This window comes from Pan paniscus, chromosome 5 (genome assembly GCF_029289425.2).
Source record: "Pan paniscus chromosome 5, NHGRI_mPanPan1-v2.0_pri, whole genome shotgun sequence".
Taxonomy (NCBI): Eukaryota; Metazoa; Chordata; class Mammalia; order Primates; family Hominidae; genus Pan; species Pan paniscus.
In genome coordinates this window covers 107,855,401-107,878,369 of record NC_073254.2, presented here as the reverse complement: position 1 = coordinate 107,878,369, position 22,969 = coordinate 107,855,401, and the positions used below count along the sequence as shown (strand labels likewise).

The 22,969-nt window shown below is 41.8% G+C and overlaps 1 long non-coding RNA gene across 1 annotated transcript in view; it reads right to left on the bottom strand.

Annotated features, from left to right (window-relative positions):
- Positions 1 to 15,928, bottom strand: part of LOC130541602 (uncharacterized) — a 128,582-nt gene extending 112,654 nt beyond the window's left edge. Inside the window, exons 1-2 of the long non-coding RNA XR_008955683.2 lie at positions 15,821 to 15,928; positions 15,526 to 15,677 (exon numbers count right to left, since the gene is read on the bottom strand). This is a non-coding gene — a long non-coding RNA (uncharacterized LOC130541602). The remainder of the gene's footprint in view (positions 1 to 15,525; positions 15,678 to 15,820) is intronic.
- Between the last annotated feature and the right edge of the window lie 7,041 nt (positions 15,929 to 22,969).

Genomic DNA, 22,969 nt, shown 5'->3' with positions numbered 1-22,969 from the left:
CAAACTGTTGAAACCCAAAGATAAAAAGAAAATCTTGGAAGCATCAGAGTAAAGCACTCATTATATACAGGAAAACAATACAGATGATAGCTGATTTCTCATTAGGAAAAAAAAAAAAAAAAGAAGCCAGAAGAGAGTAAAAAAAAATTTTTTTTTTTTTTTGAGACAGAGTTTCGCTCTTGTCACCCAGCCTGGGGTGCAATGGCTTGATCTCGGCTCACTGCAACCTCCACCTCCCAGGTTCAAGTGATTCTCCTGCCTCAGCCTCCTGAGTAGCTGGGATTACAGGCACACACCACCACGCCCAGCTAATTTTGTATTTTTAGTAGAGACAGGATTTCACCGTGTTGGCCAGGCTGGTCTCAAACACCTGACCTCAGGTGATCTGCCCGCCTCTGCCTCCCAAAGTGCTAGAATTACAGGTGTGAGCCACTGTGCCCGGCCAAGAGTAAAATATTTTTAAGATGCAAAAGGAAAAATTGTAAAACCTAGAACTAGGATTCTATATCTAGTAAAAATATCCTTCAAGACTGAAGGCAGAATAAAGACGTTTTCTTATAAATGAAAACTAACAACGTTTGCTGTCTGCACCACAAGAAATGCTTAAGAAAGTTTTTCAGGCTAACAGGAAGTGATAGCAGATGGAAATTTGGATTTCCCAAAACATTCTTTACAAATGGTAACTAGATGGGTAAATATAAAAAACAATATTTATTATTTGTTTTCTCTAAAATACGTATCACTGTTGAAAGTAAAAATTATAGCGTCATAATTGAGGGGTTTAAATCATGTGTATATGGAATATATATAACACCTGTAGTATAAAGGAGGAAGTTGATGGTAAAGCACAGATGGCCAGTGAAAGCGAAACTCCCTGGCAGACTTCATTTTTTATGTATAACTTACATTTAGTAAAGTGCAAAGATCTAAGTGTGCACTTGATGAATTTATGCGCATAACCACCACCGAGATCAAGATTTAAAATATTCTGACTCCCCCAAAACGTTCCCTTGTGTCCCTTCCCATTTGATGCCACATCTCACCTCTATCACCATAGATTAGTGTTACCTGTAGACACCCATTTTTTCCATGTTTCCTTTTCCCACTTCTCAGTCCTCTGTTTTCCCTTGTTGCCTTTAGGGCTGTATTGGCACCTCTGTCAAAGGCTCATTAGAGGGATATGTATATCTATTCCTCAGAGCTACATAGATAAATTAATTTCTAAAACAATTTCTATTCCTCAGAGCTACATAGATAAATTAATTTCTAAAACAAGAGGCATGGAGCCGAGGAAGACAAAAGGGAGTATGAGTAGAAGAACGGGATTCTTCCCTGAACATGCCCTGGTTACTAGCTACATGGAATGAAAACAAGCACCACTTATGTTTCATTGAAACTCCACTTTCTCCAACAAGCCTGTAAAAGCCATGGAGTCTGCCTGTCATGATCCAGTAGGCAGGACTTCTGGTCCCAGCTTTCTCAGATTTTACAGCCTCTGTGAGTGTGCTTCAAAGCTCTTCCCCAGGGCTGTTCCAGCAGCACCGAGTGCCCACAGCAGCTAAAGGCACCCTCACATCAAGTCCCAGAACTTGATAATGATGATGTTGGCCTTGAGTGGAGGGTTGCTGATTAGGAGACAGTAGGTGGGGGAATGCAGCAAGCTCTGAACACAAGTTAATTAATGACCACAGTGTGTGCAGTTAATGCTAACATCAAAAGCCAGCAGCATGAAGGGCTCTTTGATCTCCAGTTCAGTACCCTTTCAAGTTGTCCCCTTTATCTTGCCCAGAAAGTTCTTGCTTCTTTCTGCCTTGACTTTTAGGAAGAATTTTAAGAAGAATGACCTCCAGCCCCATCCACATACCCCGTGGCAAGCAGGAAATGGGCTAGAGCAGTATCCTGAATACACAGTTAGATCCCTGCATCTCATTGTTACCAAAAGGCTCCAGTTCCCGGTGACATAAAGGGGAATCACAGCTGTCCTTTTAAAAAAAGCTTGTGCACAGGAAACCTGTATAAGAAGGTTCTCAGCAGCATTCTTGATAGGAGTCAAAAGCTAGAAACAGCTAAAATGTCCAGCAACAATAGAATGAATACATTGCTGGGTGTTCTAACAATGGAATAATATATATCCATGAAAATGGACATGACACAGCTCCATGTGACCACATGGATGTATTTAACAGGCATAATAATGGATGAAAGAAGCCAGGAGTAAAATAATAAATGCTACATAATCTCATTTATATAAATTTAAAAACATGCAAGACTAAATTATAATGTTTCTAGGGTGAATAGTTAGGCAGCAAAAGCATAAAAGAGAAGCAAAGAAACAATTACATTAAAATCAGGGAGGACAAGGGCTTCACTCCTTCAGAAGAAACTAAAAGACTTTCCGTGAAAAAAAAAATTCATGATACCCAATGTTAGCAAAGATGTAGGAAAAGAGGCATTCTTGTACAATTCTAGTGGGAGGGTGAATTGGTACATCATTTCCATTACTTTTGCAACCTAACTATTCACCTAGAAACACTGCAATTTAGCCTTGAGTGTTTTGAAATTTATATAAATGGGCTCATACAGCAAGTTGGCAATGTGAATTAAATGTCTTATAAAAATGCATGCTGGTTGATCCATGAATTTCCTTTTGATCTCAAGGAAGTTATCAGCTGGGTACTTCAAGATCTATACACAAACCTGTTCATTTCAACATTATTTATAAAAATGGTTTCTAGTAGCACACCCAGATATTTGGATCTTACCAAATACCTTGCAGCAGAGCTATATGGAGATGCAAATATTTTCACCAAATATTATTGAAAACATTTCTCATGTGGTCCATTTTTAATTATAGAAAGCATAAATACATATTTAAATGTGTTGTAGGATATTTCACAAAATGTTAACATGACCCTGGGCAAGGAAAAATCATGGGTGATATATTTTTCATCAATAGTCTGTATTTTATGTATTTTTTCCCAAAAATGGACATGCATTTTAACTGTATAAAAAATTCAAGGCCGGGCACAGTGGCTCATGACTGTAATCCCAGCACTTTGGGAGGCTGAGGGGGGTGGATCACCTGAGGTCAGGACTTCGAGACCAGCCTGGCCAACATGGTGAAACCCCATCTCTACCAAAAATACAAAATTAGCCAGACATGGTGGTGCGTGCCTGTAAACCCAGCTACTCAGGAGGCTGAGGCAGGAGAATCATTTCGACCCAGGAGGCGGAGGTTGCAGTGAGTCGAGATCATGCCATTGCACTCCAGCCTGGGCAAAAAGAGCGAATCTCCACTTTAAAAAAATAATAATAAATATAAATAAATAAATACATACATACACATCTTTAAATGGAAGAAAAAGTAAAATAGGGGCAGAGTGGGGGTGTGACAGGGAAGGGGTGTATGGAGGAGGGATGTGTTCTGGGAGCTAGAGATGCTCTATTCTTGATCAGAATGATAGTCACCAGGGTGTTCCCTTCACTCTGCTGTACATTTATTCTCTAATCTTTTCAGTCACTCTACCATATTTCACAACTTTTAAAAAGGGGAGGGGGTTAAAAAAAGAAAAGTCTGAGAATTTTAACACAAGCTAGGGGAAACTGTAGTTTCAAAAAAAAAAAAAAAAAAAAGGAAGAAGAAGAAAAGCCTGTTCAGTTGCTGCAATGCCTAATAAAGCTGCAAATACAGCCCAAACCCACAGGCTGTCAGATTCACAAAGTGTGAACGTAATGTAGGCAGGGGAGATGAAGCATTGAGTTATGTTTCTCACACACACACACACACACACACACGAAAATCTGTCCTTCTGGCCGCCCACCCTTCACCTAATCAGCACCAGTCTAGGCTGCTCAGTGGTGTGTATTCTCACCAAGGTGCTGCCCAGAAGATCCACCTTGCTCAGGGAAGCGTAGTTGGTCCTGTTCCCTTTCACCTTTGATGGTGCCAGAAATCCTGACAGAAGCAACAGTCTCTATGGTGCCAGAAGAGGAGGCTGTAGCGCTGCCTGGAGACAAACCCTTGCAGAATATATGCTTCCAATTGGAACATGTTGCTTTTAGAGCCTCAGGGCCCTGCAAGGGCAGGATGTGCCGCTCTGATTCCCAGTGTGTGACAGCAGGGGATTCCTCCCAGTTATTCTCAGAGTCAGGCTGTGGTTTGTACTTTCTTTTTTTTTTAGAGATGGAGTCTCGCTCTGTTGCCCAGGTTGGAGTGGTGCAGTGGTGCGAACTCGGCTCACTGCAACCTCCGCCTCCCGGTTTCAAGTAATTCTCCTGCCTCAGCCTCCTGAGTAGCTGGGACTACAGGCGCACGCCGCCATGCCCGGCTAGTTTCTCTTGTCTTTTAGTAGAGACGGGGTTTCACCATGTTGCTCAGGCTGGTCTCAAAACCCTGAGCTCAGGCAATCCGCCCACCTTGGCCTCCCAAAGTGCTAGGATTAGAGGTGTGAGCCACTGCACCCGGCCGGTTTGTACTTTCTATCAGATCATTCAACTAAACTTTGTGACACCGCAGATAAAACAAAGCAGATTAATGTCGCTGATCCAAAGAGCCAGGTTCTGCTGCACCTGGACCCAATGGGACCCGAAGAGGCTTCGGCTCTCCAGCAAAGATTGGGGGAGCCAGGTGTGTCCTCACCCGTAGGTCAGGGATGGTGTTGGGTAATTTTGATAAAGTACCCCTTCCTCATAGAAGCAAAAACTCCTTTCTGTTATTTTTTCTTTTAACTTCCAAATTAAAGACACCAACATGTTGTAACAAACAAAATAGAACATGCTTTAATCCAGTAAGGGGCACTGCCAACCATGAAGAAAGTCAGTTCACACACAGACACATAGGGCATAGACATGGCCTTCCCGTTGCAATCTTGGTTCCACCTCTCTCATGGTACCTCACACTCTCTGTCTTGTGTTGTAACTGTCTGTGCACTTACCACTGACTTTATCTCCTCCATTACTGGGCTGCAGGCTCCCAGAGGACATAATCTGTGTACAATGGATTTACCTTTGTTTCCTCCCTGCCTGGCATAATGCCTTGTAGTCAGTAGCTCCTCCAAATGTTTGTAGAAAAGAAGAAAGGGAATTAGCATGCCTTAATCTCTAAGCTGTACCAGTTACTATACATATGCTTAATGTATATGATCATATTTAACTTGTAAAACCAGCCTCCAAGGTGTTATTATTACCATTTTATAGAAATGGTAAAGAAACGGAGGCTCAAAAAAGTTAGATGCCTGCTTAAGATCACTGAGCCAGTTAGAGTGAGAGATGGACTTGAGTCTAGAACTGTCCCTCTGCAAAATTCCTGCTCTTATTTCTTCATTAACGAGTGAATGAATGGGGGTTAATGATACCTGTGCGATGAGTCATCCCCAGACCCCCAGGTGCTACTAACACTGCTTCCCAACCCTTGCTTGGGGTTGGCAGGGCTTTTTTAATTCACTGGATAGTCCCTAACAGGGCTGGCATTAACCCATAGATAATAGAGAAGTGGCCTTGGCATTAGTTTGTGAGATATTCTCTCTGCTCAGATAACCTCCAGGGCAAAAGTGAATGCCACTGCGTTAATCATGCCTCCTCTGTCCTTAAGCATGACCACACCCATAAGGGCGAAGCAGACTCCTGAACTCACCCAAGGTTTTTCCTTAGAATGTCTTCCCCGTCATCTGCCTGACAAATGCCTGATCATCCTTCAGGATGCCTTCCTCAGCTCCCTCAGGCAGAGCTACTCACTCATTCTTCAGCTACTGCAAACTGAGTAGGGACTACACATTGTGGGGTCTAAAGTAATCAAAAGTCTCTACCCTTCAGGAACAGCAAGCCAAACAGGGAAGAAAAGAGGCCAGCTGCAGTGGCTCACACCTGTAATCCCAGCACTTTGAGAGGCTGATGTGGGTGGATCACTTGAGGTCAGAAGTTTGAGACCAGCCTGGCCAACATGGTGAAACCCCGTCTCTACTAAAAATACAAAAATTAGCCGGGTGCGGTGGCGTGTGCCTGTAATCCCAGCTACTCAGGAGGCTGAGGCAGCAGAATCGCTTGAACCCAGGAGGTGGAGGTTGCAGTGAGCTGAGACCGAGCAGTGCACTCCAGCATGGGTGACAGAACAAGACTCTGTCTCAAAAAAAAAAAAAATTTAAATTAAATTATATATATATATGTGTGTGTATATATATATATATGTGTGTGTGTATATATATATATATATCCCTTTTAAATAAGTTTAAATAGAAAGAGAGTTTATTGGAAAAATACATGGAAATTTCCTAGAACTCTAAATTGGGCAACACAGCCAGGCCTCAAGAGAGACAAGAACCAGATACAGATATTAGGAACCAAAGCTTATTTTTGTTCTCTCTCTCTCCACATGTTCTTTCATCTCTGCTTCTGTCTGTACTTCTCTCTCTTCTCTCTCACTCTGAAAATACTAGCATCCTCTCTTCATTTGCACATGCATGAGCCAAACATAGATGCCCACATCTGATTTGTTTTTCCAAAACAAACAAAAAATTATAGTGACAATGAAATTTTTTTGACATTTTTGCAAATCCCTTTAGGGGCTTGCTTAATAAATGACAATTGAATCCCTACATCTGCTTCCACATTCAATCTGTTGTGATATACTATTTCGGTTGAAGTATATAAAGAAAATTCAGTCTCACAGAGAAATGTAGCTTAAAAAGAGTAAAGTATTTATGGATAATTTTTGACAATACACCAAAACTCAACATGTGGTAGTTTCTTAAAGTTTAATTGCAATGTGGAATCTGAATTCATATAAAAGAAATTGTCTTTTTTACCATAACATTAAAATCCGCTAGTCTGTCTTGCACTTTGATTAGATCTTTAACCTGCACATTTGTCATTCATAAAATATTGGTTCACTGAGGTATACATCTCATCTTCCTAATGTTGACACATTTTATACAAATATATTTCTTAAATCTCATTTGTTGATATCACCACTGATCCCTTCAGAAAGGTCTTTAAGTATTGAAAAGCTATCAAGCTCACAGTGACAGATACAAGTTTTACAAAATTCTAGTTTTCATTTGGAAACACAAATTCTAACATTGGCACAGAAAAAAAATGTTGTTGGTTGTTTTTCTTGAAGTGACAGGATAATCTGGTTCATTTTCAAGAAAATGTCTGCCAAATACCTGGTTTGAGAAATCATAGTTTGTGCAGTCAAGTAGTAATGGTACTCCTTGAAAAAAAGCCATTAGTTTTAGTTCACCACTCAAGCAATTACTTAAGTGGTTTTCCCAGACAATTGCCTACTTCAGCATGCAGTAGATATGATGTATGCATTTTTTCCATTTCATCACACAGAATGTGAAAAAGACATGTACCCAAAAGTCAAGTTTTAATGAAATTAATTATTTCTACTGCTTCATCAGGGACATTATTAAGTAACACTGGCTTTTGCTTTTATTTTTTCCTCATTTTTTCTTACTGTGAGTGCATGGTAGTGAGAAATGTAACAACCACAGTAAGTGCTATTGCCTTCATTCATGCTAAGATGCCAGCAGTATTCCCCATCACTGCTGTTATTCCATATGTGAAAAAGCACACTTAAAAAAAAAAGGCGGCCAGGCGCGATGACTCACACCTGTAATCCCAGCACTTTGGGAGGCCAAGGTGGTTGGATCACAAGGTCAGGCATTCGAGACCAGCCTGGCCAACATGGTGTAACTCTGTCTCTACTAAAAATACAAAAATTAGCCAGGCGTGGTGGCATGTGCCTGTAATCCCAGCTACTCGGGAGGCTGAGACAGGAGAATTGCTTGAACCCAGAAGGCAGAGGTTGCAGTGAGCCAAGATGGCACCACTGCACTCCAGCCTGGGTGACAGAGTGAGACTCCATCTTTAAAAAAAAAAAAAAAAAAAAAAAAAAGGCAAATATCCTCTTAGCCTTGTTATCAAAATGGTTCTAACTTCTTGGACCCCATGGAAGAGTCTTGGGGTCCCCAGGGGCCCATGGACCACATTTTGAGAACTGAAATTCTAAACCATTCAAATTCAAGTTTCTGTTTTTGTTTTTGTTTTATTTGAGACACGGCCTTGCTCTGTTGTCCAGGCCGGAGTACAGTGGCACAATCCTGGCTCACTGCAGCCTCAACCTTCTGGACTCAAGCAATCCTTTCACCTCAGCCTCCTGAGTAGCTGGGACTACAGGCTTGCACCACCATATCTGGCTAATTTTTTATTTTTATAGAGACACGGTCTCACTGTGTTGCCCAAATTGGACAACTTAAGTGATTAATAAACTCCTTTGGTCCCAATTTCCATATCTAGATAGGAAAAATTTACATGGCCCAGCTTGGGTTAAGTGTCTGCCCTGGCCCTCAGTGTGGACAGGTGTGTGATCATATGGGCCACTGTCCACTTAATAAGGATTATGGGACCAGACAGTTGGAAAAGGAGTGAACAAATCTGGCAGAGCTGAGATTCAGGATAGGGTGGGGTTAAGCACCTCCACGAGCTTAAAAAAAGAGTTGGAATGGCCAGGGAATTCAGCAGGAATATATCTTGGAACCTTGCCACAACACTATTAACAACTGAAGTGTGTATAGTTTTACAGATTCTAAAATGCTTTCACACGCATCACCTCATTTAATCCTTCCAACAGCCCTGTGAGATAAGCATTCCTACCACTCTACAAATATAGAAACAAAAGCTTAGGCCGGGCTCGGGTGGCTCACTTTGCCACACAGCACTTCGGGAGGCCGAGGCGGGCAGATCACCTGAGGTCAGGAGTTCAAGACCAGCCTGGCCAACATGGTAAAACCCCATCTCTACTAAAAATACAAAAAAAAAAAAAAAAAAAAAATTAGCCGGGCGTGGTGGCGGGCGCCTATAATTATAATCCCAGCTACTCAGGAGGCTGAGGCAGGAAAATCGCTTGAACCTGGCAGGCAGAGGTTGCAGTGAGCCGAGACCGTGCCATTGCACTCCAGCCTGGACAACAACAGTGAAACTCTGTCTCAAAAAAAAAAAAAAAATAGAAATTAGATCTTTGGACTTTAAGCAAAGGACTCACTCACCTACAGCACAGCTGTCTGCCAAGCTGCGGAAATTACACTCTAGGTGATCAACAGGTGCTCAAAAATTTGGAACAAGCATCCTGTACCTGATGAGGGTGGGGGTAAAAGAAGAAAGACTTAGGGCTCCCTGCCTAGAAGTTAAAGTTCAGAAAAGGGAATGGAGCCAGAGAGTCAGGGATTCCCCCACTTTCCTGAATTCTGGACAACTAGGTGCATTGAAGACCCTGTGGTCTAACTCGTGTTAGGTCACTCCACCAACTCTCACGGGACGAGGAGCCTTCATTCCATGCCATCGTCACTACCAGTAAAGTGCAACTTTATGTGAGAAAAGAATACTGCTCTTGAAGAATCAAGTGTGGAAGTGTTATTTTTCTATTAACTATCTAATGTGAATTATTGTGCTCAGACTAGGAACTAAAGCTTAGACTTTGTTACATTATAAGCATTTTTTTTTCTACAGTAGACCAGCTGGAGGACCTCCCACATGAGAAAGAAATGTCCAGTCTAAACAGAGAGGCATCCATTTAGGGAGCCTGGCTTTGAAACTTTCCCTGACCAGTTTCCCCTAACCCCTTTCACCCAGTATGGGTTTCTAGAATATTATTTCAAGTATGCTGAGCCAAGAGGAAATGAAGATTAAAGTTAAGAAGGAAACTAACAGTTCGCTTTTAAAATACACAAGCAAAGCCTGGCTTTTCATAAGAGATCCAGGCTCTGAATTCCAAAGCAAATCCAGTGAAACACCACCATGAAACGGAATTGATAATTTCCCAGAATTAGGGGTCCAATATGGGGATCACGAGCAACTTGTGAATGTTGAGATCTGAAATGTAGCTAGTCTGAATTGAGATTACACTGTACATGGAAGATACACATCAAATTTCGAAGACAGTACAAAAACTATGTAAAATACCTTATTAATAGTTTTATATTGATTACATGTTGAAATAATATTTTAGATATATTGAGTTAAATAAAATATATTATTCAAGTCAAGTTCACCTATTTCATTTACTTCTTTAATGCGGCTACTATATAATTTAAAATTCTATATTTGTCTCATGTTGTATTTCTATCAACAGCACTTGCCTATGGGGGTCAATTAAACAGCCCTGCTAACCCCTCCACATTCAGCTCTTCCTCATTTTTATTCAGAACCACATCATTTTGTTTTCTCATTAATTTTTAAATTCCTACTTACATTATGATAAAAAAAATAATTTTGAAGGGCAACTTAGTGAAATTTAGGCAAGTTGAGATGATAAAAAAAAATAGAAGAAGGAAAAGATCCAAATCCCAAGGTCTCTTTGTTTACTGAGAATGTAAAAAACAAACAAACAAACAAAACCTGCTCATCTGTTTCCCTCTCTTGATAAAGAGAGTGATGTACTTACTCTACATGACAAATTGCTGTCTCTCCTAGAAAATAAATAATGTAATCGTGACAGATTAGTTCCTATTTGACATTCATTAAAAATGAGTCTGTTGAATTTAAGCTCTCCCACCACATATTAGCAGATGCTCAAAAAGCTAGAACGAATTACCGGCTAAATGCTATGACTTTGTGAAAATAAATCTCAGTAAGTTCTCACCCAGGGAGTTAAACTACTGGATATAGGGAGAATGGAAGGAAGACGAGGTGGGGGTTGTGATGGGAAGGTTTTAGTTGCTGTGCAACTACTCGGTCACATTCAAATATTTTAGAAAAGTTAAATGGTATTTGGGAAGTCTAGAGAAATTTCACGTCTTTGCCTCTAGCCTTAAACAAATCTTCACTTTAGCAGATTTGAAGGTTAGGATAAAGGTTAACAAAGAACCAGGCTAATCATTTGGTGACACTAGCTGGAATACTGAGCAATACCATAGAAACCCAAGGGTTGGGGAGATGTGGGGCAGTCACAAAACTTGTTGCAATTCTCTACAGGATCATGAGATTGCCCCTCCCAGGTTCCTACTGTCTCAAAGATGACCTTCCCCCACAGCTCCCAGGAGTGACTCATTGCTTTCTGTTGAGCCTCTCCACCTCTCCACACTCATCAGAGGCTTAATAATTACTTTATTGAACAAAGCAGGAAAACATGAGTCCAGATGAAAGTTCGAATCTTTATTAACCAATCCTCCCAGCTTTGCTTTTACCCATCCTTTATCCTGTCCCTGGAGAGCATTCCTCCTTTTTTATTGTTTCCTACTGCCTGCTGGATTTGCTCAAGGTATGTGAATTGCTGTGCAGTTTTCCCACCTGGTCCATCTTTGGCAACCTCCAGGTAGCATTTTCCAACACCATAACCCTTCTCCTCCTGCCTGTGTCTGTGATCCCTCCCTGCTCCCTGGGCAAGGACCCTAGTTTGCAAGTTACTGCTTGTCAATGGGCTGGAGGTTTGTTAGGATGTTTTGAAATGAAACAAATCCCTCCCCTAAGGAAACTGACTCAGCAAAGATTATTACAAATGTCCCACAGTTTACAATCATGGGAAAGGGAAATTAGAATTGAGATTTATTCAGAAGATCCCACTGGTCAGAATTATGCAACTGATTTTAAAATATTTTAAAGAAGCCATTAGAAAAATAAAAATACTCCTTAAATTTAAATGGGTATGTGCTACAAAAATACTTAAATCTGTACAAACACAAATTTTAGCACCTAATCACATACTTTCAAAGTATGCTGCAAAATGTATATAATTAGTCTTAACTCATGCTAAGATAAGGAAATCAGTATTACCAATCCTGCTACATTTTACAAATGGAGAAACTTCGCCACAGTAAGGTTTTACAAGGTGTCCAAAGCACAGAGAACTAGCATGAATTAGCCAGGGTTGCTTATTGAGGGCCAACACCAGACAAAAGATTATGGAGGCAAAAAAAAGAAAGAGGAAAAAAAGAGGATCAGGGGATACACGGAAAAACAAAAGAAACCACCCTGAAACCTAAACCATTCCCTGGAGTGAACATGAGCCCAAAGTTTTCTTTCACAGAATGCTCAACCTTGAAGTAAGTGCAAAGAGTACATTCATACAAATGGACCAAATTGGGCCAGTGGGTTCTAGAAGACAGTCTTTCTTGCCTGAGAATACCCTATCTTAGCCCACATTGTCTTTTGCAGAGCTTTCTTTCCTTCTTCCAAAACATTTTTCTCTTTTCACAGTTCTTTATTTGAATAGCTGTGGGAGACATTATAGGCTGGTAGCTAAGAACAGAAGAATCAGAAAACAGTGGGCTCAAAACCTGGTTCCACTGCTTACTAGCCATGCTGAATGTGGAAAAATTCTTAACCTTCTAAAATTGCTCCTTTACCTATAAAATGGGATGATAATAGTATCTACTTCTTATGATTGCCGAAATGATTCAACAACATAATATTCATAAAATGTTTAGCATGGTCCCTGACCTGTTCTCAATAAATGATAATAATTACCATAATTCTGTCTTAAAACAAGAAATTCCAGCTTCTCAGACAACAACAAGGAGAGCAGCCAAAACATACACTGACAGGTTTTAAGGGATTTTAAGAAATTCTGCTGGGCACGGTGGCTCACTCCTGTAATCCCAGCACTTTGGAAGACCCAGGCAGGCGGATCACCTGAGGCCAGGAGTTTGAGACCAGCCTGGCCAACATGGTGAAAACCCATCTCTACTAAAGATACAAATATCAGCTAGGCATGGTGGCGGGTGCCTGTGGTCCCAGCTACTCCGGTAGCTGAGGCAGGAAAATGGCTTGAACCCAGGAGGCGGAGGTTGCAGTGAGCTGAGATTGCACCACTGCGCTCCAGCCTGGACGACAGAATGAGATTCCATCTCAAAAAAAGAAAAAATTCTAAATTGGTTTGCAAGTTTGGAACCACCTGGGAAATAGACATAGAAATCAGACAGATGGAGATCAGAACATCAATTTGGTTACCAGTAAGAGCACGGATAGTAGAACATGGCTTTGATGAATGGCCACAGCAGGCTTGTATGGCTTTACCTCTGACTTAAGACAAGGCCCACCACATGCCTGTTCCTCAAAGGCAGGCCCCTTAAAACACAACAGAGAGCAGAATAGGCAGGAGGGTCTTTAAGAGAGAAAAGAAGAAGAGGCTGTATAGAGCAAGCTCAGTTTTTCCTTCCAGGGATGGAGAGAGGCCAAGAGTACAACTCTAACAAGTTCTTCCACAGGGAAAGATAAACAGTAGAGAGAGTGTTCTCACCCTACCCCATTCCCAACGAGAAAGTATTTTCTCATTGGGGTTGCTCTACAAAAAATGCCTTGACTCCCCTGTCCCGCCAAGACATCTTCCTGCCCTAGTGTTCTCTTTTTCTTGTCCCTTCTTATCCTCCATAGTATGATTCTCCAGGTTTATTCAGGTTCAGATCAACACTCCCATATTCTTCTCCTTGAATTCTGTCCTGATGCAGTAATAACATACAAAGATATTCACTTGCAAAGGCTTTAATTTTCATAGTCCTTTGCTCCTCACAAGTATGCCCTCACAACAAAACCCAGTTTAGAAGAACATAGTGAGAGTAAGAATATACCAAAAAGAAAGGAACCTGGAAAATATAGTATTGAGTCATCCAATCATTCCTGAGTACCCGATATGTGAATTTAGGGTGTTGTGAATGTGGCTGTGAACAAGACAAAATCCTGCCTTTTTCCCATGGGTCTTCCACTTGATGTGGGAGAAACAGGGAAGGCTATCCAAAGAGGTTTATCTTCACCTGCATGGAATAAACCAAAGACCTGAGTTCCCTCCCACCTCTTCCACTAACTGCCTGTGTGACAAAGTGTCTCTAGGCCTTCTTCAAATAAGGTATTAAAATCAGAAATAGAGGCTGCTGATTCAAAGTTCTCAAAGGTTTCTCTCTTCCTTGGATCTTTCCAAAGAGAGTCTCTTCTAGGCAGTGGTGAGATCAAATACAAACATAGGTGACTTAGCAGGTGTCCTAGACAGACACTGTTGGGAAACAAAGGAATCCACAATGCAGATACCACTTACTTTTATTTTAGACAAAACTCCTTCAAGCTCAGTGATCCTTTTTCTAAAGCCAAAGCGGATGGTGCAGCAAATTGAAAGAAGAAACTATAGATGCAAGGACAGAAGGAAGAAGCGAAAAACCATAATGGAAATGTCTGACTTAAATATTCCTGTAAAACCTTACCATGTAGAGGAGAAACAAAAGGGGAAAGATATGTTTTCAAGAAAATTAAAATTAGAAATGTTTGGTACTTTAAGGAGTAAATTTCTCTATTCTGGAATATTAATCTGTATTCCCTCATATGCAATTTACCCAGTGAATTTGCAGTTGATTTCTTTCCCAGAAGTTGCAAGCTCAAATGCTTCATGAGTCAAACAAGTAACAAATAGGTAAAGTGGCTGTAGGGGGTTCAAACTCAAAACACAATAAAAACTCAAACTCAGAGCTGTTTTAAAATTGCCGAGGTCAGATTTCTGACCCCTATCTTTTTTTTTTTTTTTTTTTTGAGACGGAGTTTTGCTCTTCTTACCCAAGCTGGAGTGCAATGGCGTGATTTGGCTCACTGCAACCTCCACCTCTCGGGTTCAAGCGATTATCCTGCTTCAGCCTCCCAAGTATCTGGGATTACAGGCGCACGCCACCACACCCGGCTAATTTTTTGTATTTTTAGTACAAACGGGGTTTCACCATGTTAGCCAGGCTGGTCTCAAACTCCTGACCTCAGGTGATCGGCCCACCTCGGCCTCCCAAAGTGCTGGGATTACAGGCATGAGCAACTGCACCCGGACTTTTGACCCCTATCTTAATCAATGTTTAGGGGAGAGAAAGGTACTCCCTGAACTTGACAGTAACGTCACCCTCTGAGAGTGACCCTAGTGGGAATCAACACATAACAGATGAGATGAACCACGAATAGAAATCACCTGTCCTGTAACTGGTCTATAAATGTATGGTTGAGAAGATCCACTCTCTCTAGTAACTAGTCAAGGTAACTAGGGTAAAGTCTCAGGGAGACAAGACTGATTGAAATTAACGAGGCAGGAAGGGAAATTGCTGGGTTGCCTTTCCTACAACCATTCCTTTCCTCTTTTTCACCAAACCTGCCTCCCGTAAGAGGCTGTGAAAACGTTAGATACTGCCATTCACAGCCTCTCTTGCAGCTAAGAGTAAAAAGGTGATACTGTTCTAGCCAAGAAAACATGAGGGGAAATCTGCAGAGCAACATCTGGAAAATTTATTCTCTGTGATAATAACAACCACAAGAAGAAGGTTTATCCCTTTGCTGGGCACAGAGATTAAGGGAGAAATGGAGACTCTTCAAAGAAAGCACAGGCAAAAACCACATAATTTGAACTTCAAAAGGGTTATTACAAATCTATGTTTACTCTTGGAGAATGCCTTATAGATCAAAGGTTGTATCTAACTCTTTAGACACTCCAAATCAAACACTACAGAAAATTTAAAAATCATGAAACCAGGTTTGGAAAAAATAAAAATTCCAAGAGAAAACTATCATACTCACTCAGAAAAGAGTTGACAGTGAAGAGTTTGCCCTGGGACATTGAAGATCCCCAGAGAGGCCTAGAACAATCTTTATGGAGATGCTCCAGCTGAATTAGATATCCTGTTTACAGCAGATATCATGATGGATTTTGCAACTGCTGTTGATGATCTCTGTCAAAGTATTAGGTCAAAGCAAAATGTAATAAAATTTTAACCACTTCTTCAGCTTTCTCCACATGAAAAAGGAACAGCAAGAGACCATTCCAACATAAGAGTCACCTGTTATTTGCCACTTCAGATCCTCTCAGCCTTACCTTTCTCTGTGGCCTCTGACCTCTTGTTCCAGCTCAGCCCATATTGTGGCAGCCAACTCTGTGTAAATTTCAACCAACTTCACTCAGTGCATGCCAATAGCACCTCACTTCATGCACACTTCTGACGTCCTGTCCCGCAGCTTTCCCGTTGATGCTGGGTATGTCTGCATATGTACATTCAGGGAGTGCAGAAGGATTAACATCCACTGGAAAGATTCTTTGACCAAAGGGAAACAGGAGCCAACAAATAATTCTCCCTTTAACACATCAGAGGACTGTCCTGAGAAGCAATCATATATATCCCTTTCAATAACAGTTCCCCAAGATCAAGGGATCAGCTGTTCTTAATAGCTATCCTCCAATTGCATTTCCCTCCTTCCCTGCCTCACTCTACTTTTCCCTTATTCCCGATCCCTACTAGGGAATTGCACTCCCTAATTAAGTTGTAGCACATAAGCCTTGGCCTCAGGCACTGCTTTCTAAGCAACAAAAGCTCAGAATGTATTCGTTTTCTTATTGCTGGTAACAAATTACCACAAACTTTGTTGCGGAAAACAATCCCTATTTATTAGTCAGGTCACAATTCTGTAGGTCATTCTACCCCAGTGCAGTTGGGTTTATAGCTCAGGTTCACATAAGACTGAAACTAAGGTGTAGGCTGAGTTGTGTTCTCATCAGGAGTTTAGAATCCTCTTCCAAGCTCACCTGGTTTGGGCAGAATTCAGTTCCTTGCAGTTGTAGGGTAAAGGTTCCCATTTCCTTGCTGGCTGTCAGCTGGGGCCTGTTCTCAGCTCCCAGAGGCTACCTGCATTCTTTATCACATGACCCCCTCCATCTTCACAGCCAGCAATGGCACATTGAATCATTCTCATGCTTCGAATCTCTTATCCTGGCCAGGCATGGTGGCTCATGCCTATAATCCCAGCACTTTGGGAGGCCAAAGTGGGTGGATCACCTGAGGTCAGGAGTTCAAGACCAGTCTGGCCAACATGGTGAAACTCTGTCTCTACCAAAAAAAAAAAAAAAAGAAATACAAAAAATTAGCCGTGCATGGTGGCGGATGCCTGTAATCCCAGCTACCCAGGAGACTGAGGCAGGAGAATCACTTGAATCTGGGAGGAGGAGGTTGCAGTGAGCAGAGATTGCACCATTGCACTCCAGTCTGGGCAACAAGAGCAAAACTCTGTCGCAAAAAAAAAAACTCTCTTACCTCTCGGCATCTGACCCCTAGACCCAGATTTAAATGACTCACGTGATCAGTTCAGGACCACCTGGATAATCACCCTATCTTAAGCTCCACTGACTTGGAATTTTAATCACGTTAGCAAAATCCCTTTGGCCATATAATGTAACATACACCCTCACCCTTGAAGGGAAGAGGATTATACAAAAGCAAGAGTCATTGGGAATCATCTTAGAATCCTGCCTATCAGACAGTTGGTATCAAGGGGTGACCCTTGAGAGCAGACCCTTAGGATGAGATTTTGGTACTAGATTACTCAGAGATCTGAAAGCAATAGGGTTTCCAGTATTAGTGGTAAGTGGGGTGGAAGTTCCCAATGTGCAATGATATCACAAGTACTGTCTTTCACCCGAAATTAATTGATATTAGGTGGAGCTAGAAGGTGAGGCAATGGCATATGCAATGGCTGTGGTACTTAAAAAGTATGGGAGCAGTTATGACTGAAAATTGTGGAATGGCCTTACTGCTATTAACAGAATCAAAAGCCTTCAAAAAAGAAAATGATAGACTCAGGACAAACTACTACCAATTCAAAGCTTGTTTTGAAAGCCAGAGGGCCACTGAGATAATTTTAAAAATACATTTATCTCCTGTTACCAAAGGGCAAAGCTGCTAGGGAGACAAGAATTGTGCCTCATTCTTAGTGGTAGCAGGTGTGAGGTGCAACCTCTCATTTTTTGTCTTGGAAGGGATGACCTGGCACGTTCCAGACCACTGGATCCCTACAAACTTCACCAATGTAGCAAGTCCCTGAATATTCATGAGATTTATCTCCCACTCTCTGGTACACATGATTCTACTAGGGCATTGGTACTTGCCACTCTTTGTTCATCAGGTCCATTTAGCAAGATGCCATATGGTGATCTGATGATTGTCAACATGACTGAAGCCCCTATAATAGAAAGCAGAAGAATTTACATAGTCCTGGGGGCAAGGACATGAATGTGTAGTGCTGTTCTTCCCATGAAGGTGAATTACTTTTGATCTTTCCTTTTAAGGGGATTGAGAAGTATGAATTCACTAGATCAATAGCTGCTTATCAAGTGCTAGAGGTTGGGTTGATCTGAATCAGTGAAGATACCATATACAGGAGAGCAGGTATAGTTGGGATTAATACCCAGTTAAGTCTATGGAAGTCTACACTCTGCCATGATCCATCCAGATTTTGCAGGAACCATGCAGGTAAAATGAAAGCAGGAAATGATGGTAACCATAACAACTGTATCTTTTAGGTCTTTCATAGTGGTGCCAATCTCTGCAATTCCTTCTGGCATGTACTATGCTTCTGATTTATAATCTTGTCTGATGGGGCAGAACAGTGGGGAGGAATAGTTTCAGAAGCTTCCACTTGGCCTTTTTAAAGTTCTAATGGCGCAAACTCTACTGATTAGGGAACAACTATGAGGATTCTTCTAGTGCTAAGTATATCTCTAATGCCCTCAGGAACTGAGAAATAACAAGATTGGTTCACAGACCCATTGGACCCACTATGAGATAGATTTGGGCCAGAAGTCCTTTTAACACATGGTCCCTAAAAGCACACACACTGTCTGCAGGTCCATGACAGAGTTTGGGGTTCCCTGGTATCAGTGTCCACCTAAATCTCTTATCTAAAAATCTTTGAATCTGAGTCTTCTCTTTTTCCCAGTGTAGTTACTCTGACAAATGTCTACAGGTCTCTCCACAAAAGGAGAGAGGGAAATATTTACCTATCCACTTGTGTTATAAAGTCCTTCCACAAAAAGACTTGTTCTCCCCTTCAAACAAAGGGATCTGGATCTCTGAATTACTTAAATCTAGCAACAGGGTGAGGGACCATAGTTTTCTTTTCCAAGGCCTAAAATTAGCCTTCTACTTAACAGCTTTCTATTCTTTTTTTAGATTAGCAAGTTGAGTTACATCCTAATTAGCTATCTGTCTATCTAATTCCTAAGAACACTGTGATTTATTAGGCTATCACTAGAGAAATCTGCAAGCTATGGTGACCTGTTTGCCACTCTAGTCTTGCTTTCTTTTGATGGTTAAGTTCTCTTTTTCCTCCTAATAGCTAAGTACCAACATCTGACCTCTACCATTCTGGAATACCATCATCCCCATTGATATTATAAGATACAATTCCATGGCAATATGGCCTACAGAAGAGGACCACCATTGAGTTTCTCAAAGACAGGTCTCCTGTAACTGATGAATTCCTTACTGTCTTAATGAAGGGAATCTTCTCAGAGCCCTCAGGGCAACATAATCAGAGGATGAATGTTCAGCTTTTTCCCTGATCTTCTGAAGATCCACTCAGTGTCATGCCAAGGCAGTTTGGTGTCTTCACCAAATCTTCATCGGTCCTTCAGTTCATTATTGTATCCAGCTTTGGTTCAGGGCATCAAACAGATTATTTAGATGGCCTTACATGTCCTTTGCCAGGCCCGGTGGCTCATGGCTGTAATCCCAGCACTTTGGGAGGCTAAAGTGGGCAGACCACTTGAGGTCAGGAGTTCAATACCAGCCTGGCCAACATGGTGAAACCCAGTCTTCACTAAAAAATACAAAAGTTAGGCATGGTGGCATGTGCCTGTACTCCCAGCTACTTGGGAGGCTGAGGCAGGTGAATCGCTTGAACCCAGGAGGGGAGGTTGCATGAGCTGAGATTATACCACTGCACTCCAGCCTGGGCAACAGAGAGAGGCTCTGTCTTAAAATAAAAAAGATGACCTTACATGTCCTTCATATAATATTGAATCCCCAAGTTTATAAGTTCCCAGTAAACCCTTCCCTATCCAGACTTATATTCTGCTCTTCATGGCCCAATTCCCTCAAGATTTACTCCCTCATGTTCCCCTAGTCCGTGCTCATACATATTAATCAGATCCAGCAATTCCTCCAGTGCATATTTTTCTCCTGGAGCAAGAACTCTGCATCTCTGTTTGAGCTGTGCTGACACCTGACACTTGTTACTGACCCACAGGCAATGAGAGGTAGCAGGGGTGGCTCTTGAGAACAGAGGCACCTGCCTCAGGCAAGCTCAATACATAGTCTCCAAGCAAGTGGAGGCTCTTCTCCTTAGCAATGAGAAAGGAGATTTTTTTTTTTTTTTTTTTTTTTTTTTGCCATCCCAAAAGTTTAAGAGGATTTGAAAGATTCAAGATTTTCAGGCTTGGGCACCCAAATATTCCTATCCTAGATCTCAGGGTTGCACTCATTGCCTATCAGAATCCCGACTTTGACATGAGAGATCTGCCAAAGCTGCTGGCAGAATTGCCAAAGTTACAATTCTGCCTCCCTTACAGTTAAATCCTAGTCCTAATATTCAGCAGTCTTCCCTGCAACTACAGAAGATTAGTCTCCTTAAATTCTACCATGGAGGCCTTCTGTCCCACACCTGTGTTATCCTTTTCTGAAGGTGTCCAAAGAAATCCATAAAGGCCACATAACTTCACAGTCTTTATAATTCTCACTGTTCCTGTATCATTCAAGTGAATAACAATCATGTAACTTAGTGCTTCTCCTTCCGTGATATCTCATCCCAATTTACCATAAATGAGTTTTAGTAATTTTGATGCAATCACATGCCAGGATTTATCACCAACCACATACTACCTGCAATGGGATTTTTATTGCCATCTGAGCAGTGAGTGACCCAGCTCTAAATTCCATGATGACAGTTTGCTTTCTAGTGGCATTTCTGATACTGTCTCACCCCAGGTTTGCCTGAGACTTGGACCCAAAACAAAGTCTGGGTGCAGGTAGTTATTTGGGAAGTGGTCCCAATGAGCAGTATTGAGGAGCAAGAGGGTGAAACCTCCTGAGATGCATCTCAGAACTGTTTGCCAGGTACAAAAGATGGAAGCTTTTGTTCATTGGCTCCCATCCCCAACTGGTCAGAGATGACCTCATGAATATTAACTCCCTTAAACTTCTTGTTTGCCCTGCATGAGTGTCCAGAAATTCTGTGGATACCACCACTTGGTGTTAGAGAAGTTCTAGGGCAGGAACCGGAGACTAAGATAAGGCACTATCAGAATAAGACTGCATGCACCTAGTCTAAACCTACGAGAACTAATTACCATAGCAGTGGCTAGAGTAAGAGGTGTGGCCAAAAGGATGTAAGATGCACACAAGAAGTGTTCAAAACTATTATATTTGATCATTCAAGCCAAGGTGATTCAGACCAAAAATACTTATGTGTGGGGCTGGGCATGGTGGCTCACACCTGTAATCCCAGTACTTTGGGAGGCCTAGCGGGAGGATTGCTTGAGTTCAAGAGTTCAAGACCAACCTAGACAACATAGTGAGACTCCGTTTTACCAAAAAAAAAAGAAAAAAAAAGAAAAACAGCCAGGCATGGTGGCATGCGCCTATAGTCCCAGCTATTCAGGAAGCTGTGGTTGGAGGATTGCTTGAGTCCAGGACGTTGAGGCTGCAGTGAGCTGTGATCACCCCATTACACTCTAGCTTGGGTGACAGAGTGAGACCCTGTCTCAGAAAAAAAGAAAAGAAAAGGAAAAAAAAAAAACTTGTATGTATAACAATGCTGAATCCTAGCCGGGCACAGTGGCTCACGCCTGTAATCCCAGCACTTTGGGAGGCCGAGGCGGGCAGATCACAAGGTCAGGAGTTCAAGACCAGCCTGGCCAGCATGGTGAAACCCCATCTCTACTAAAAATACAAAAATTAGCCAGCTGTGTTGGTGCGTGCCTGCAGTCCCCGCTACTCTGGAGGCTGAGGCAGGAGAATCGCTTGAACCTGGGAGGCAAAGTTTGCAGTTAGCCAAGATGGTGCCACTGCTCTACAGCCTGGGTGACAGAGTGAGACTCCATGACCACCACCACCACCCCCCCCAAAAAAAAAGAAAAGAAAAAGAAAAATACCAGAAAAATCACTAGCTTCTTTTCGCTATTTTTGAAAACATTTGAAAATGTTGAACGTTTTTACCTCATAGAAGCAAGAATTAGGAGATGATGAAGTCCAGTATATTATTGTAGTTTTAAAACTACGTACAGCTGGGTGTAGTGGCACACGCCTAGTCCCAGCTATTCAGGAGGCTCAGGTAGGAGGATCACCTGAGCCCAGGAAGTCGAGGGTCCAGTAAGCCGTGATGGTGCCACTGTGCTCCAGCCTGGGTGACAGAGTGAGACCCTGTCTCAATTTAAAAAATAAAAAAGGCCAGGCACGGTGGCTCATGCCTGTAATCCCAGCACTTTGGGAGGCCAAGGCATGCGGATCACTTGAGGTCAGGCGTTCGAGATCAGCCTGGCCAACATGGCGAAACCCTGTCTCTGCTAAAAATACAAAAAAAAAAAATAGCCAGGAGTGGTGCCGGGCGCCTGTAATCCCAGCTACTCGGGAGGCTGAGGCAGGAGAATCACTTAAACCCGGGAGGCGGAGGTTGCAGTGAGCCAAGATGGCGCCACTGTGCTCCAGCCTGGGCAACACAGCGAGACTCCGTCTCAAAAAATAATAATAAAATAAAAAATAAAATAAAATAGATAAATAAATAAAATAAAACTATGTACATGTGCTTACTTTGTAAAAAATAAAAATTCAGTTTTAAACAAAGGCAGTTCCTAAATAATAATAATAAAAAAACATGTCAGTACCACTGAATTCACCTTTTTGACTCTGACCAATAAGAGGGAAAAATGCCCAGATATACTCTAGAGTCTGTTGAGACTTAGAAACAGGGCCCCACCTGCCGTGGCTCCCATTTCAGGATCGCTGCCCAAGGCCTTGGCAACTGTGTGTAGCTGGCTGAATGCTTTAACTCAGCATCGAGTTCCAGTTGGCTCCAAATGTTTGTTCATCTTTGAGAGACCCCAGTATATATGAAACTAAATTCACAAGGCCATCTTTTTTCCTCAAACATTAGTACTTTGTTGAAAGAATACATTAAATTACCACCTTTGTACTTAATT